Below are 16,703 nucleotides of genomic sequence, written 5' to 3'. Positions count from 1 at the left end.
TAAAATCTGGTCCCAAAGAGAGGCATCCCCAAGTTGTGTTGATTCAAACAGATGTACAATGTAACACCCTCTTGCATCTCCCCATAAGAGGTATATTACTTAGAAACACTTCTGAAACTGGATGTGTGTTTTTTTCTAGATATGGTAACATTGCAAGTGTGGCCTCCACAGAGTCACAGGGCAAGAGGAAATTCCACCAGAAAGAGCACATTATATTTGGTTTAGTTGCATACAAGATGGGTTGTTACCATCACCTTCTAGAATCATTTTCTTCTAATTTTTCTGTGGTATCTTGAAAGATTGAATTAGTTTTCTAAATATGGTTTCATATTTTTCCTAATAAAATAATGTGTGATTCTCATGAAGAATCTTGTGTGTCTCTATAACTTCCTTATTTCTTTTTTTTTTAAAAGATTTATTTATTTATTTGAGAGAGAGAGAGAGAGTGGGGGGAGGGACAAAGGGAGAGAATTTCCAGCAGACTCTGAGCTGAGCATGGAGACCGATGGGGGGGCTCTATTTCATGACCCATAAGATTGTGACCTGAGCTGAAACTAAGAGTCCAACACTCAATCAGCTGAGCCACCCAGGCACCCCTAGAACTTGTTTATTTCTAATATATACTTCTAATTTACTGTAATGTTTTCTTTGTAAACATTTACATCATTAATCAAATGCATAGCTTCATTAAATCATGTACGTCATCAGCCATATCACATGAAATTGTTGATCCTAAAATTTTGAATGGAGATGCTTAGATGTTATGATATATACTTATAACTAGACTTAATCAGGGTGAAAATTTTTTGCAGGTTGAAAATTAACTGTTGTTATAAATATTTGCTTTAAAAAATCTTTCCCTCACATTTGTTGCTTATTTTCAATCTCAATATTTTTGGTTTTAACAATGCCTGACACTTCTTGCCACTCATACTGAAACATGTCATTCTTATCACAAACTCTCATTTTTTTACACAATTATTCTTATATTCACCTTCTAATGTAGTTTGATCCTTGTTATGAAGTCCAAGTGATTCTGGAACTGCAGGGAAGAAAGAATGACCTCCTTAATTCTGAGGAACTTAACAGCTTTGGTCATTCCACAGATTTTATATATAACAAGAAAATAGCAAAATTAACATAAAAGGAAGAAACATAAAAGAAAAAAGGAAACAAGAAAAACAAGCCTGACAGAAAGATCTTGAATGGTTGTGGCTGATTTTATTTCCCCAAGATGGCCACCACAATGTCTCTCTAGTCAGATGCACTTCTAGAACCCGTCAAAAGATGGAGTGTAATTCCCTTCCCCTTAATTTTAGGAAGGCTTGTGACTCACTTGCAAAAACAAAATAAAATGAAGCAAAAAATGATGGTCTGTGACTTCTGGAATAAATCATAAAAGGCGATGTAGCTTCCATTTGGTTTGCTTCTCTCTTGAAATCTTTGGCTACCATGTAAGCAGTCTCACTATGCTGAGGCCACCATGTTGTGAGGAAGCCCAAACTAGTCTATGAGCAGAGATCAGATGGAGAGGCCCTGGGACCACATGGAGAGAGCAAGACCCTCCACCAGCTTCTAGCTGATTGCTGCTCTGGCCCTAGCCCAGGCACTATTAGCACCAGCCACCATCTGACTACAGAGTCCCATAGCCAGAACCAGCCAGCTAAGCCCTTCCCAAATTCCTGACCCACAGAGCTATGAAGAACAATACAATGTGTGTTGTTGTTCTAAGCCACTGAATTTGAGGGTCGTTTGCGATGCAGCCATAGGTAAACACCATGACTTTCAGAAACTTGGTGCCGAAATTAAGATAATGAAGGATAATCTTTTCTATGCACAACTTTAAAGACAGCGTAGGATGAGATTCAGAATTCTCTGGTCCTCTAGAAAAGTTCACCAGCTGGTGATATTTGTAATACAGCAATATCTATCATTGTGTTTTACCATAATTTGTTAAATGTTACTGAATTTAATAAACTATGTATCACATTAGTATAATCTCTTAAAAAGCAGCATCCACATCTTTATTAAATCTAGCAAGAGGTTTTATTATTATGTTCTATAATGGTCGATGGCCAAATAAAGGTCTCTTAAACTCTTTTAAATGCATTACTTTAAAAATGTGGTAAATCCTGATATAAAATAGCATGTTCAGCAGTAAAGGATAGAAACCCTGAATTCAAATTGGCTTAGACAAGAAGGGCATTTATTATCTCAAGAAATCCAGAAGTCAGAGATCTACAAGGATGGCTTGTGCTCTACTCCTTGCACTGTCTCCTCAGTGGGTTGACTGCATCCTTACCCTAGTAGCCAGATGGCTGCAGTGGTTCTGGCCATTACATCTAGACAGAGCAATGTCCAGAAAGAACAATTCCTTCCAGTGAATTCTTACTTTGAATGAAAAACCCTTTCATTCAACAATTACTTACTCAGCACCTGATAAATGCCAGGCAATAGCCTGAGTGTTTGAATGCTTGAAGTATTCCTAGCAAAACAGACCTCCCTTTATATTTCATTGGACATAAACGGGTCACATGGCATCCGGTAGCCAATCAATGGACAACGTTACAAGACCATTATGGTTGATTGGGATCCAATCCAATGTATCTCAGGGAAAACATCACTTTTCCCTAAATCGTGTAAGAAAGGGATAATCACTTGAACAAATTGGGGCTTTTCTAGCAAGGCTCAGTGGAGGAAAGGATATTCAGTAAGCAATGAACAGTGTCTGTAAACAGAACTTATAAAGATATATTGTTATTCAATTTGTGAAAACTGTGATAATGTAGAAGTGTCTTGGCACATGTTAGACTAAATAATCAGGATTTCTAAATGTATATATAAAATGATCGGGAACTATACTTAAAAAAATCTTGGCATATTCAAAAAGACTAAATAGCAGTACTAAAATGCTAGCAATATATTGCCTGTAATTTGGGTGCTAGAACTATTTGTGTATTTGTGTGTTCTATTTATGTTTCCACTTTTCCCCTAAATTTTCTTTAATGAGCTTGTACCTCTTTAAAATAGTTCTTTAAATGAAAAATAATTTCTTGTCAACTGTGTCCAGTTACATTATTTACTGCCTAATCTAAATCAAATAAAACAAATTTATGGAGCCTGAAGTTTCCCAGTCTCAGGTCATGGTAATGACATCTTTTTTATTTTTTTCTGCTACTTCCAGCTCAACCAAGGGACAAGCCATTTTAAATAGAGAAAGAACTCCCTTGCCAAGAATCTTTAGGTCAATGATGAGGGATATTTTAGAGTTTAAATATTTATCAAAGATTGAGATGATTATCAATTCACTAAATATATATTCTTACAACTCTACTTGGTTTTGGTTCATGTTAACCTATCTTCTGTTTCAATTAATTAATTATTCACTGGAAAATCTGTTTTTATAGTATAAAGAGAAATAAAAACCTTTTCTTCAAGCATCACTATTATGATATGCCTGGAGCCTTCCAACATCAGACCTAAAAATAAATCGTATACAGTTCATCTATCTGTCTTTTCCATTACTCTTCGGTTTCAGTTTTCATGGGGACTCATGTTTGAGCGGCTAATTATGACCACCCACCCAGGCTGTTGGGAGACATACATTCTCTTGGGAAGGAAGACTATGGGATGGAAAGACAGCAAGCCTGCTCTCCGTCACTGTGAGCAGGACAATTCACAAAATACACCCAATAAGAAGTGTTTGCAAGCCAAACAACAGCAACAAAAAGGGTATCATAATTTCTCAGTTGCACTAACACACCTATATTCATTAGCAGACCTCAATTGAAGACTTTGAAAAAGTAGTTATGGAGGATGAAACATGCGGTGATTTGCTTTTTAAAGGTGACTACTTGTGTTGCAAATTCTCACGGCAAGTAAATTGACAAGCACTTGCTTGTATCTGAAGGACAGAAGCCCACATCTAGTTGTAGAGATGGGTTAGCTGTTGACCTCTCAAAACTGTTTCCAGGAACACAGTGAGTACTGCTTTTTCCTATCAGTTTGACACCTAAACAGCTCAGAGCTGGTAGGATTCTTCATCAATCACCTTGATCACAATGGCTATATGGACAGGGAATTTAGGAGAGCTGATCTGCTCTGTCACTTTGGGCTATGGGAAGAACATTGTTCTTTTTTTCTTTCTTACTTTTCTTTAGGCTATCTCATCCATCAACCGAACTGCACCACAATTGAGACCTAAAACTAAAAAACACATATAATGACACTTGGTTAAATGATTGGGCACTGTTAAACCCACGAGGAATCAGGCTAACCATTCAGTTTGATTTAAAGAATCAGTCCCCCGGTTGTTAGATACTCATGTAAACAAATGAATGTTTGGCATCATGCATCATCTAGCTATAAGCTCTGGTACTGCAAAGACTTTAAATAGCCAATGTAACAGTTTACATTTTCAAAATTAAATCAAAGGCTTTGAAACCTTTGAATGAATATCATTCTGAATAAATCAAAGAGTACATTCTTAGAAAAGAAGAAGTGCATACAGTTCTGTTTAGGAGTTTGTAGCCTATAGGCTCAAGGATAAGCAGGGGGTAGACGTGTCAGCCCAAGATGTAATGATGCACCGTGAGAAACACAAGGAACAGAGCCGCAGCGGTGCCCAGAGACGGCTGGGGGGACTCTGAGCTCTGATACCTTAGAGGTCACATCTCCTTCTGAATTTAAAGGTGCCTATTTTGTCTTTTACATCAGTGAATATGATTAAACTCCTGCTGTTGTGTTAAATTTCCAAGATTGTAAAAAGTCAGGGGAATTAAAAAAGGTCACTGCAGTATTTTATTTCACTAGCAAATCTGTGGAATAATGTTATAGGATGACATAGGAAATTGCTTGGAAAGAGAATCTGTATCCAAATTCTGGGAAACATAAGTGGGAAAACCTAAGTGGGATAGAGAAGACCCTTCTAGACCTGTAAGTACAAAATGAGACTCCTTGCCATGTGGTATTTGACAGTCAAGAAAACTAGGATGCCATTTTAATAGTGAAAAGAGGCTAAATTCTGGTCACTTAAGATAAAGATTTGCCAACTCTTAGTTCCAGTCTCCAACCTTCTGTGAACACCTGAAGTTGTTGATGAATTAGAAATGTTACTCTACGTCTATACCTTAAAGCCGTAGAGTAACAACATAACATAACCTTTCCTATTTCAACAAAATACCACTGTGTTACACAGCTAGAAGTAAAAATTCAGATGTACATATAAAATTAAGAAACAATGAAATCTACAAAAATAGAACATATAAATGAATGAGCAAGTCTGCATCCATTCAGGACAAAATGTAAAACACTTTGCTTAAATCGGTAAGAAGAAAAAATATTCATGTGGTCTATAATAAAAATAATTGCAGTGCATGTTAATGAATGTGTGTTCTGAATTCTGTTAGGCATCCCATTAGCTTTATGATATTTTGTGAAATTTTGAAATTCAAGTTGTTTTGAGGACAAATCTTTCAAGTCATCCAAAAGGACTGCCTCAAGTTGAACCTAATTTAGTGTCTGTACAACATGAAATATCAACATGGAACATCTTCAAAATAAGCTGATACTCATGATGTTTGTTTATATAAAATATATTTTAAAAATCCTGTAATTCTTCAACATTAGAATTTTGGATAGGATTTTCAGGTTCTCCAAGGGTAAATGGTATGCTTTATTAGTAAACATTTGTTGAGCTCAAAAAATATGTGAGACAAGTATGTTATAGGTATTATCTCATTTAATATTCTCAAAAATCCTATGAGGTCATAGTATTATGCCCATTTTATAGATTAGGCAACCGAGATAAAGAGAAGTTAAGCAAACTGGATGAAGTATATTGTAGAGCTGGAATATGAATCCACAGCACAAGCTCTTATTTGGTTTACTATTTTATGTAGACACAATTTAAGCCACAAAACCATAAAGTACTTCACTCAGTAAATTCTGGTAGTACCAATAACATCTTTATGAAAAGTTTGATGACTTTCATGTTAACAGTTTTTGGACCTCTTCATTTTTTTAATCTCTTATTCAATCATAACAAGCTATTGACTATTAAAGAATATATATTAATTCTATTGTTTAATATGGTTTTGGTGAACCACATGCACAGTAAACCAAGGTGAACTGAGTACTACTACAATTATGTGCACCACGTGATACGCACTCCCAATAGACAAAGCTCTCCCTATTGCCCATTTTGTCCCAGTGTCACCTCATCACCAAGGGGCAACAAAAATAAACATGAGCTATTGTTCGATTAAGATGGTAGGTAATTTTCCACTATACAAAAAAGAATCCGAGCAGGGTGTTGCCTTCGGTTTTCCTGAGACTGGTCCTTGAGAGGGCTTGAGTGCAGGTGGTTTAGGTAGGAAGTGATCCTAGGAAGCATGAGTGAGGAAGCAAGGTGAGTCAGGAAAATGGAAAAGCTCCTCCAGGCTATCCTATTAGTGATCGCTCCGGGCAACTGGGCTCCATCCCGCTGGGACCCTCTGAAGCACCACGTAGGATGGGTAGAGTGTGCCTCAGGACTGTCCCTCCCAAAGAAAGAAAGCTGGAACATTTATCCACAGATTCCTGTCCAGCCAAACTTGTGAATTTCCCAGGGATGGATAACTCTTCTGTGCTTCTATGATCTGCTTGCATATGCTAAGCAGACTTTGAAGAAAAGCTTTAAGGCAGAAAAGTGGAGAGAGCCTGCCGCAGAGACATTGTCCGGGCACACAGGAAAGGTGACCCGGGAAGTCAGAAGTGGGCTGGGAGATGTACGGCCAGCCACAGGTGTGTTCTTTGAATTATTTTTCTAGTCTATCCATAGCCTCCCCTATTGACCTTTGTTTAAGAGAAGGTAGATTCATCTGAAGACAAAGTAGATAACTCTGAGGTCCTCTGGACTCTGCAGGGGTTTAAACCAGAATCATGACCTTATTATTCCTGCTCTCTAACCAACTGACTTAACCACTGTGTAGCTATAGGGGTTTTTTAATAGCTTTATTGAAAAATAATTGACCTACAGTAAATTGTGCATAAAGTGCATGATTTGATATGTTTTGACTGATATACATATATGACATATATATTTATATATATCACCACAATCAAGACAGGGAACATACCCATTACTTTCAGTTTGTTTCTTGTTTCTAGATGTTATAATGAATTATCTTCCATTTTTATAATAACAACTGTTATTGTTATTATTATGAAGGGATGACTAGGACTATTAACTTCCTCTCCCAGTAAAACTTCATTTCATTTCCAACTATTTATGAATAGAAAAGATCATGTGGACTTTGACATCAAGTAGACCTGGTTTGAAAACTGGTTCTTTCTACCAAATACTAGTTGTGTGGCCTTGGGCCAGCCACTTAAGCCATGTCACATTTCTGTATCTGTAAAACATGGATAAGTAAGCCTATCTGAGAGTGTGAGGATTCATTAGAATGTCAAGTACCTAGAACTGCATCCACCACATAGTAGATGCTCAGTAAATGGTTCTGTTTTCCTACTTTCCTCTTACTTCAAGGTTTGAAATGTTTGCCATTGGAGAGTTATTCAATTTAAAATCTGATTGTGTAATGCTTTGAACTCTTTAAAGAAATAGAAATACTTCCATGTTCTAATAATAGAATATTTAATCCCATGATAATGCTTTTCTTCCCTCTTTTCTCCCTTAGCATGTGCCCAGATAGTAATGTATATCACCAAATGGTAAACTGCTCTAACAATACTATTTTGATACAATCTTTCCTTGTTAGAGTGGGATGGACCCAACTTACATTCCCATGAGCTCTGGGCACAGGATCTCATTCATTATAATTATGTTTGTCATTCAATAAGGTTCTCTACAGAGGTATTTTTGTACATGAAATATAGCAGCAGTTACCACACTTGGCATCAGATGAATCTGGGATGCTGTTTTTTAAAAACACAGATTACTGGACTCTATTCCAGACTAACTGAATTAGACTCTTTCAAGTAGGGAGCCAGAAATCAATATTTCTAAGAAGCTCCCAGAAGATTCAGAGGCACAGACGAACGGGAACGGCAGCATTGGAAGACATCACAATGGAAGGCTCATGGAATCCTGAAAAGTGTAGAAAGCCTGTGTTTGGTTTCGTCTGGTTTGGTTTTTGTTGTGAATGAGTTGTACACCTTAATGCAACATGGAAATTAGAGACAGGATTTTTACGCAATGCTTTTGATTGTGTAACCTAAACAATCAGCCTCATTCACCCTAATGCTGGCATATTCAACCTCTGTGGACTTGGGTGACCTTCCTGGGCAATCACAAACTGTTAGTAAAGAGTTAATTTCCTTTCTTGTATTTTGGCTCCTGTTAATAACAAGCCAATGTAATTGTGAGACTGAGCTTTGTTTAATATCAGCAGATGTACTTTCTAAGTTTTTCAGTTTGATCTTTGTCTAAGTATTCGAGGATTTAGTAGTTATCTGTAGCATACTCAATCCATTTGAATACCCATCTAATCCATACCTTAGGCAGATCTAAAAGGATGTATAATATGAACTGATGTTTTCTACCATAAGCACGCATTGGGTAAAGATGGAAAAAGACTCTTTTGACATTGAAATCCATCAAGTTGAAACACCTAGGAAAGAAGTATTGGTGGGTAACTAACAGCTTTCAGATTGCAAAACTAAGTCATTTCAGACTCAAATAATAGTCCTGGATGAGAGCTTTGGTGTTAACTGGATTTTTAAGTTAATTTGTGTAACAGAGAAGCCGATTTGTCTTTCTGGCCCCTCTATGTGAGTTGGCCTCATTATGTAAACAAATAGAAAGATCACTGAGGACCTACGCAACTTTGCAGCCCAAACCCCTGGCATGCTTAACACATACTATGTGCTCATTAAGTATTTGTTGCTTATGTGAGCTAATCGATTCACTCATTCATTATTGAACATTCAATGAAGTGAACCTTAATCTCAGGCACAAACTCATATGTATTATATTCTTTAAAAGAGGCTTCGTATATATTCAACTTTAACTTACCTCTGGTGCTTTTCTGCTTTGGTCTCACCACCCCCCTGCCACCCCTCCCCCGCCCAGAGTAATCTTTCTAAAACCGTTGGAGTAATCCTTCCAAAACGCAAACCTAATCAGTGATCCTTCTTAAAGGCCTTCAAAACCATGGCTCCCGGGATAAAATAAAAAATAATAATAATTAAAAATCAAAAAAAAACCTTCCCTGGCCTGATAGACCAGGCCAACATACTAGGGCACTTTCCCACATCTCAAATCACACGATGCACCTCGGACTTCCCGAAATCTTAGCTGGAGTGTTTACAAACCGCCCACCTTCTCCTGCGCTCCCGGGCCTCGCCTTATCCGTTCTGTTTTCCCCCTACCCAAGTCACCTGTACCTATCTCCTCGTCCCTCCAGGGTCTGCACACGTCTCTCTCTTTCCCCCAGGCTTTCCCTGACTGCCTTAGCCTGGGTTCCAAGCCACCCACTGTGCTCCGAGGCCCCCTGACCGCAGTTCCCTCACCGTGCAATGCGCGGGGCACGTTGCTCTGACAATTAGCTCCAGGACATGACACACGAGCAAAGAGCAGAAATGGTGTCACTTCTGTGTCTCCAGTGATGACTTACAGAGTCAGGCACTTGGTAAAGGTTCACAAAACACAGAACATTTATTGAGAGTTGACTATGCGACCGGCAATGTGTCAGGCACTTTGCGGGGATTGTCTCATGTAATTCCTTACAGCAAGCCCGAGAGGGTGGTCTATGATCACCCCCAGTCTACAGATGAGGAAACAAAGGTATGGATAGGTAAGCAATATGCACAAAAACGCAGCTAGTAATGGAAGGAACATGATTTCGTTTTCCCTCTAAAACATCCCAAGTACAAGAGAGAAGCAAGTCTAGAGTTTGGTTAAAAAAAAAAAAAAGATAGGTATTTAAAAATAATTATGTTTTGAAACAGAGATTGTAGGAAGAGACCACAAAGTATACAATTGTGGCTCTGATCTCTATACTAGCCATTGGATTCTACTCAAACCATTTAAACTCTCTCGGTCTCAGTTTCTTTAAATGTAGAAGGAGGGGACGGAATACTAATATTTCTTGAATGGCTGTTGTGTGCCCCGACATGGACTATGCTTTACTTTGCATGAATTAGAGATAAGAGATAGATAAAAATATCCCCATTTTAGAGATGGAAAAACTAAGCCTCCAACAGATTAAAGTGGAGGTACATGTTTTCTAGACACTCTCCTATTTTAAGATCCTGGACTTAGAGCTGAAAAAAACAAAACTGATCATGGGACGGCTTTTGCTAAAGAATTCGGGTGGTTAAAAAAAAGGTAAATCAGAAGTCACTTCTGAACTTAGCTTGTTGAATACTCTATAGAAAATGCAGAATAATATTTATAGTCAGATCAAAAGTTTAAATTAAGGCATTATCTTAGTTCAGGCTGCCATAACAGAATACCATAGACTCGGTGGCTTAAGCAACATTTATTTCTCAGAGTTCTGGAAGCTGAGAAGTCTAAGATCTAGTGTCTGGTTAGGGTCGTCTTCCTGGTTTGCTGATGGCAAACTTCTTATTGTAAGGGTAGGGGGAGCAGGGAGAGGAGAGAGAGAAAGCTCTCTCCCATCTCTTATAAGGGCAGCAATCCCATTCATGAGGGCTCTATCCTCATGACCTAATTACTTCCCAAAGGCCCCACCTCCTAATACTATCACACTGGGAGTTAGGATTTTAACATATGAATTTCAGTGGGACACAAACATTCAGTCCTTAACACACATCAAAAGAATATGAAGTCAATAATTATTCCTGTTATTCATTCTTTCTTCCTCATATGCCTTTGTTCTGAGTTAAATTTCTGCTCTTCGCTTAACAGTCCAATGTTCAGATGTGTGAATTTATCCATGCTTTTGTAAAAATATTACCAATTGCATACAGTAACCTATGCACCCATGTTAATCTCCTCCTGAGCATGATTAATAAATTAATTGAACCTGTAGGTGCCAGAGAACATCCCATGGTTGCCTGCTCGCCTAAGACTATACCCAAACTTTAGTCTGTGATCGACACATATAAAATGTCTCAGTATAACTTCAAAATCTTTTTTAAAAATGTGCTTGTGTACAACAGAAAAATAGCTTAGGAGTACAGATATCTGGGCATCTTGAAAATGATCTCTTCTCCACTTATTGCCTGAGACTCTGGATTCATTAGCATGCCAACTGACTCATTAATGGTTTGGGCTGCTCTTACCACAAGGTAGTGATACCATCACTTCGTTTACTTCCATGCAACCACCATCTTTAACAAGGTCCATTTGGGGGACCTCAGTAAAAGTTTATGAATAACTGGGAAAATATTGTAGCTCGCGCCCCCTTGAGGTAAGGACATACCTAGTTGGAGGCTTGAACTCAAAGCTCTTAGAACCCTGAAAAATGAGAAAAGAAACTATACCAGGTTCTAGGTGAGCATGTTCTTACACCCTCCACCCCGTGTTTCAGACTCCTCTAATTTGTGGCTCACAAAGACAAAATACTGATTTGACAGCCTGGTGAGTACTTTCTTCCCATGTTAGGAGGCTGGATTGCTGGGACTATCCAGTGAGGCTGCTGATGTGGGGAAGAACAATAAACACTAATATTCAAGTCCCTCAATGTCTTTCCTAGATCTCCTAACATCAGAAGAATCAGTTTACAGGTTTTGTATTTAAAACTTGGACACTCAGATGTGTCTGGTATCTTGCTTTTCCCTTAATAATCCCTCCTCATTGGTTGCATGAGCAGAGGCTGGACCATTACCTGCCCCTCCTACTGCCCCCAAATTCCTTTCCTGTGTGGCTCGCAGATTCAAATTTTGTGATTAAAGAGAGTCAAACTGAATAACAGAAGCAAAGGGTTCAGCCTAGAGGGTTGAGTTAGCCATTTAAATGATCTGTCTCTGATAGAGCAGGCAATGGAAAGGCAAAACTCCACATTCTGAAGGCAGTTTTAATAAATATTTTATATGCTTCTATTGAAATATAGTGGGGTTTCACAGAGACATATATGCTCAAGTTTATCCATTTTATCTTGAAAAAGAAATTTTCGTTTTTACCCAAAGTAAAACAGCAGATAGAAACAGAAACATAATAGCAATCATTATAAATGTTTATAGACATAACTAAAGCCTTATCTAAAGTTCGTCTTGTTTAAGGACATGTTTTATGTTGTACAATTCCTCTTAGAATATCAATCTAATAAGCACCAAGTGAGGCTGAAGACAATGCTGTTATTAAAAATGGAGAAAAATGATTAAAATATGATAATTATACTGACAGCTTATATGCTCAATCTAATCAACCAAGCTTCCAATTTGTCATAATGTACACTCACTCATACATTATTGCTTAATTATAGCAACACTTCTATTTGGAAAGGTTGTCAATCATGTGAATACCCATCATTTTTCTTCTTTTTTTTTCCTTAAGAAGGGGCATATTTTAAGCAAGGATTTAAAGCCACTGTGCTATTAATTTAACCCTTGGAGTACTTTTTATGCAAAAACCATAAGTCCTATTCACTGTTTTTCTTTGGACACAGATTAATATAAATTTATATTATGTGATATTATTCTTTTAAGTAAGAATTGATATACCATATTCTAAAATAAAATTATATATTGGCAGAATTTGGTGATTTTAGGGTCATTAAGGTATCTATGGGTTTGCACTAAAAGACAGAAGATGTAGGTTATTTTTTTTTAAGAAAGAGAAAATTTGACTTGTGTGTTTCCCAATATGCCTGTGATCCATATTGATCAAGAAGCGAAATGTTTGAGGGTGAAATCTAGATAGTTCTTTAAAAAGGACATGAATGCTTATGGCAACAGACTTTACCCATAGCAAATAAAGGTTTCTCTCACCCTTCACTCCATCCCCTATAGGGCTCCATTATTTTCCTTCCAATTGGTAAAGATGGTGAACACATTACTGAAACAATCACGTGAGTGCATCTGCTAGGGACACCTGAGAGTTCAGCAACTTGACTGTATAACGAAGTTCACTCTAGCAAAATGAAGCAAAGTTAAAACAACTATTCGTAATATTTAAAAGACTGAAACTTTGTCTCAATCAATTATTTTGAATATAGTATTGACTTTATGAGACATATATGTATATAGATCCTATAGATAGATAAAGATTATCTACATATATGTAGATACTACTTATATAGTATATTCTCAATTTTTTTAACCTACTTTACTTAATGGACCATTTTGTCAAGATGGCCAGGTCAGATTATTAGCTAAGAATTTTTAAAATATTCTTATTGAGCGTGGGCATCTTGGGTCTTTGGGTATAGTTAGATAATTATTTCTATGAGTCCATTCAGCCACTAAGGTAGAAAAGTCCATGGGGTATACTTTTTATAGCTAGAAACAGGGAGGGAGAGAGAAAGGAGAAAGACTTTATTTCTCCTTCATTTCTCTAAATATTCTCTTCTGTAAGCATAAAATAAAGAAGCAGATGCTCACATTTGCAAGCCTCCATTATTCCTTAAAAGCTAGTTTTGTGATGATGAGATATCCCGATATATACAATTGCAAATGTGGAATCTGAGCCCATATGTCAGTGGGACCACGTTCCTATCACTTTCATGAATTACTAACTCTTAAGCAATTACGTCAAGTGTTTTATTCTTTAAGGCCTTAGATATAATACAAGCTGCATCCAAGGGCTTAAGGACATTTAGCACACACCTCACTGTTTTTCAAGGAATTTATTTAAAAATTCATTACAAGTGTGAAAATATAAAAACCTAAAAGCACAATTAGAAGTGAGTAGTAGCTTCCTACCACTTGGAACTTTAATACTGTTTGCAATCCTCGGCCAAGTTCTCGATGCTGGAACTTAACAGAGGTGTTTTTTTTTTAAAAGATTTTATTTATTTGACAGAGAGAGACACAGCGAGAGAGGGAATACAAGCAGGGGGAGTGGGAGAGGGAGAAGCAGGCTTCCCGCTGAGCAGGGAGCCCGACACAGGACTCGACCCCAGGACCCCGGGATCATGACCTGAGCCGAATGCAGATGCTTAATGACTGAGCCACCCAAGTGCCCCTGGAACGTAACAGAGGTTTGCATCAAGGTCATGCTTCATAACCAGCTGGTTCCATTTCTTAATTTTTAACATTTTTTTTTTTTTTTACTATTTTCCTTCCCAAACTAGAAATTCTTAACAAATAATTACCAATCATTGGAAATTGAAACAAATGACTGTATCAGATCGATGTGGATATTACCATTAACTTGAACTAAAAAATGATGGTGTGACTTCTTAATTTAAATTATTTTTGATGCTCTGTCAGATACAAAGTGAACATGGGTATTGTATTCGAAAACTGGAAGGGATAATGTTTCACCTTGAGAGTATCAGCCAGCAAAATCTGAAACCTCCTTTGGGTTGCGTTCAGTTCTGGAAATAATGTTTTTATACTTTGCTCCTGCACCGAGATGTGCATTTAAAATAAGTCCAAGAATCAGGTCATGATCTCAGGTTCCTGGGATCGAGTCCCCCATCACATTTGGCTCCTTGCTTGGTGAGGAGTCTGCTTCTCCCGCTCTCTGCTCCTCCCCACCGCTCGTGCTCTCTCTCTCTCTCTTTCAAATAAATAAATAAAATCTTAAAAAAATTTTTTTTAAAGAATTTCTTAAAAATTTTTTTAACTAAAAAAATAAAATAAAATAAGCCCAAGAAGGCAACATGTATCAACATTAACAGCTAGCTTTGAAATGCATCTAAAGAAAAAGGCAAGTATGGTGAAATATTACTTGTAGAAGGTAGGAAGTAGGTATGTGTATCTACCTATTTTTTACTATATAATTCTTTAAACTTATCTGTATGTTTGAATATGTGCAAATTATGCTTGTAATAATATTTTGAAAAAATGAAGTCAAGAATATATCATTGATTTCTTTCTCTCCTAAGTAACAAAAATCAATGTTGGAAAATAGCTAAAATCTTGGTATTGGACCTGTTTTCTCTATAAAAACTGTAATAGTGCAGCCCCCAAGTAATAAGTTCAGGCAATTCAAGACACCAAACATATCAGGGTAACAGGCCATTTGAAATCACAGGACAAACTCTGCTGGTACCAATAATGTCATGAAGAAAACTTTTTCTCTGTTACCATATTGCAAAGTGTCCATAGGCACCTTCCCCTCCAGAGTCCACATATATTTATATGGAAAAGGTGAGGTGTTTTCTTCCCTTCTACTCATTTGGTGACTGCAATCTAACTATAGTCTCAGTTTGCACTGTTTTGTTCACTTTAAATTAAGATCAGGGGACATATTGTTTACTTCTATCTGTTCTTTGTAAATAAAATGGCGGGTAGATTGGCGTGAAATTACCACCTCTCTCATATTCCCAGCATTGCCCTTTCATGTTCACAGCAGTTTTAAAAAGTGGCCACTGATTCATTAACAGCTTTCCCCTCCAGAGTTGAGGTCTAATTTCCCTCTCCTTGAATCTGGGCTGAACTTGGAACTTCCTCGTAACCAATGCAAAGTGTGGATGTGAAACCATACGATTTTGAAGGCCACATCAGAAGGGCTATGCAGTTTGTCCTGGTTCTCTTGGGACACTTGCTCTGGGAGAATCCAGTTGTCTTGTCTTGTCTCACTACCTCGGACTGTCATGCTATGGACGCCACGTGGGGTACTCTGGTTGATAGTCACCCAGCTGTGCCCAGTCTCCCAACCACCCCACCAAGGCGCCAGGTACAGGAACGAAGCTGTGTGGACCCTCCAGGCGAGCCGATCTCCCAGCTCAGTTTCAATACATGAACTTTGTCAATAAGATAAGGACCAGAAGAACTTCCCAGCTGAAACTTGCCTCAATTCCTAACCTATGCCGCATGGATTGAATGGCTGATGTTAGAAGCCTCTAAGTTCTGGGGTAGGTTGTAATGCAGCAATAGTAACTAAAACACTAGAGAGAAGATCTAGGAAAACGTTTCTAGGAAACGTGACGGCTCACAAATAACCAACAAAAGGCAAAAATCTCCAATACGAGCTTTCACTAATAATCAGAGAAAAAAAAATCTCTTTTCAGCCATTCTGTACATCATACGTGTCAAGAACTGACGGGCTCTGCCTGTGAGGAGTTTTGTTCAACCATAAACTGAAATATCTGACAGCATTAACAAATACTAGCAAAGTGTGGCATTGATATTAAGTGATTTTTAACAGCTTAATTTGATAAAGGAATTTTTACCAAAGAATTCATTCAGCTTTCTCTTTGAATGTATTTATCACTAATACTGTGGCTGGCTTTACAGAATTATCTGAAAAAGTTCAATTTATTTACCAGAGAAACATTGGACTTGTTTTTTGGGGGGTGGGGGGATAGGGTGGAAAATTGTTATAACTTTTCATTTCTTTCATACAACAACACAGCTGAAGCAATCTTTGTTTACTATGAAAGAAGGCAGGAAAGGGAGCCTTGGTCTTTGGTGTGTGTCCAACAGCGACCAAAAAATACAAGGATCTTTTAGTAGTCAAGAAGAGTATTATAAGGAATGTAGGTTAGCTAAGGAAGAACTACCTGACATGGAGACTATTCCAACATGACGCTAGAATCCCTAATAAATTTAGATCAAATTTCAGCCAATTGGATTAAGAAGAAAAAAATCCAACCAGGCTATTGACGGGGTAGTATTAGATCTAG

This window comes from Phoca vitulina, unplaced genomic scaffold (genome assembly GCF_004348235.1).
Source record: "Phoca vitulina isolate PV1807 unplaced genomic scaffold, GSC_HSeal_1.0 scaffold26, whole genome shotgun sequence".
Taxonomy (NCBI): domain Eukaryota; kingdom Metazoa; phylum Chordata; class Mammalia; order Carnivora; family Phocidae; genus Phoca; species Phoca vitulina.
Note: the sequence above shows the minus strand (reverse complement) of the source record.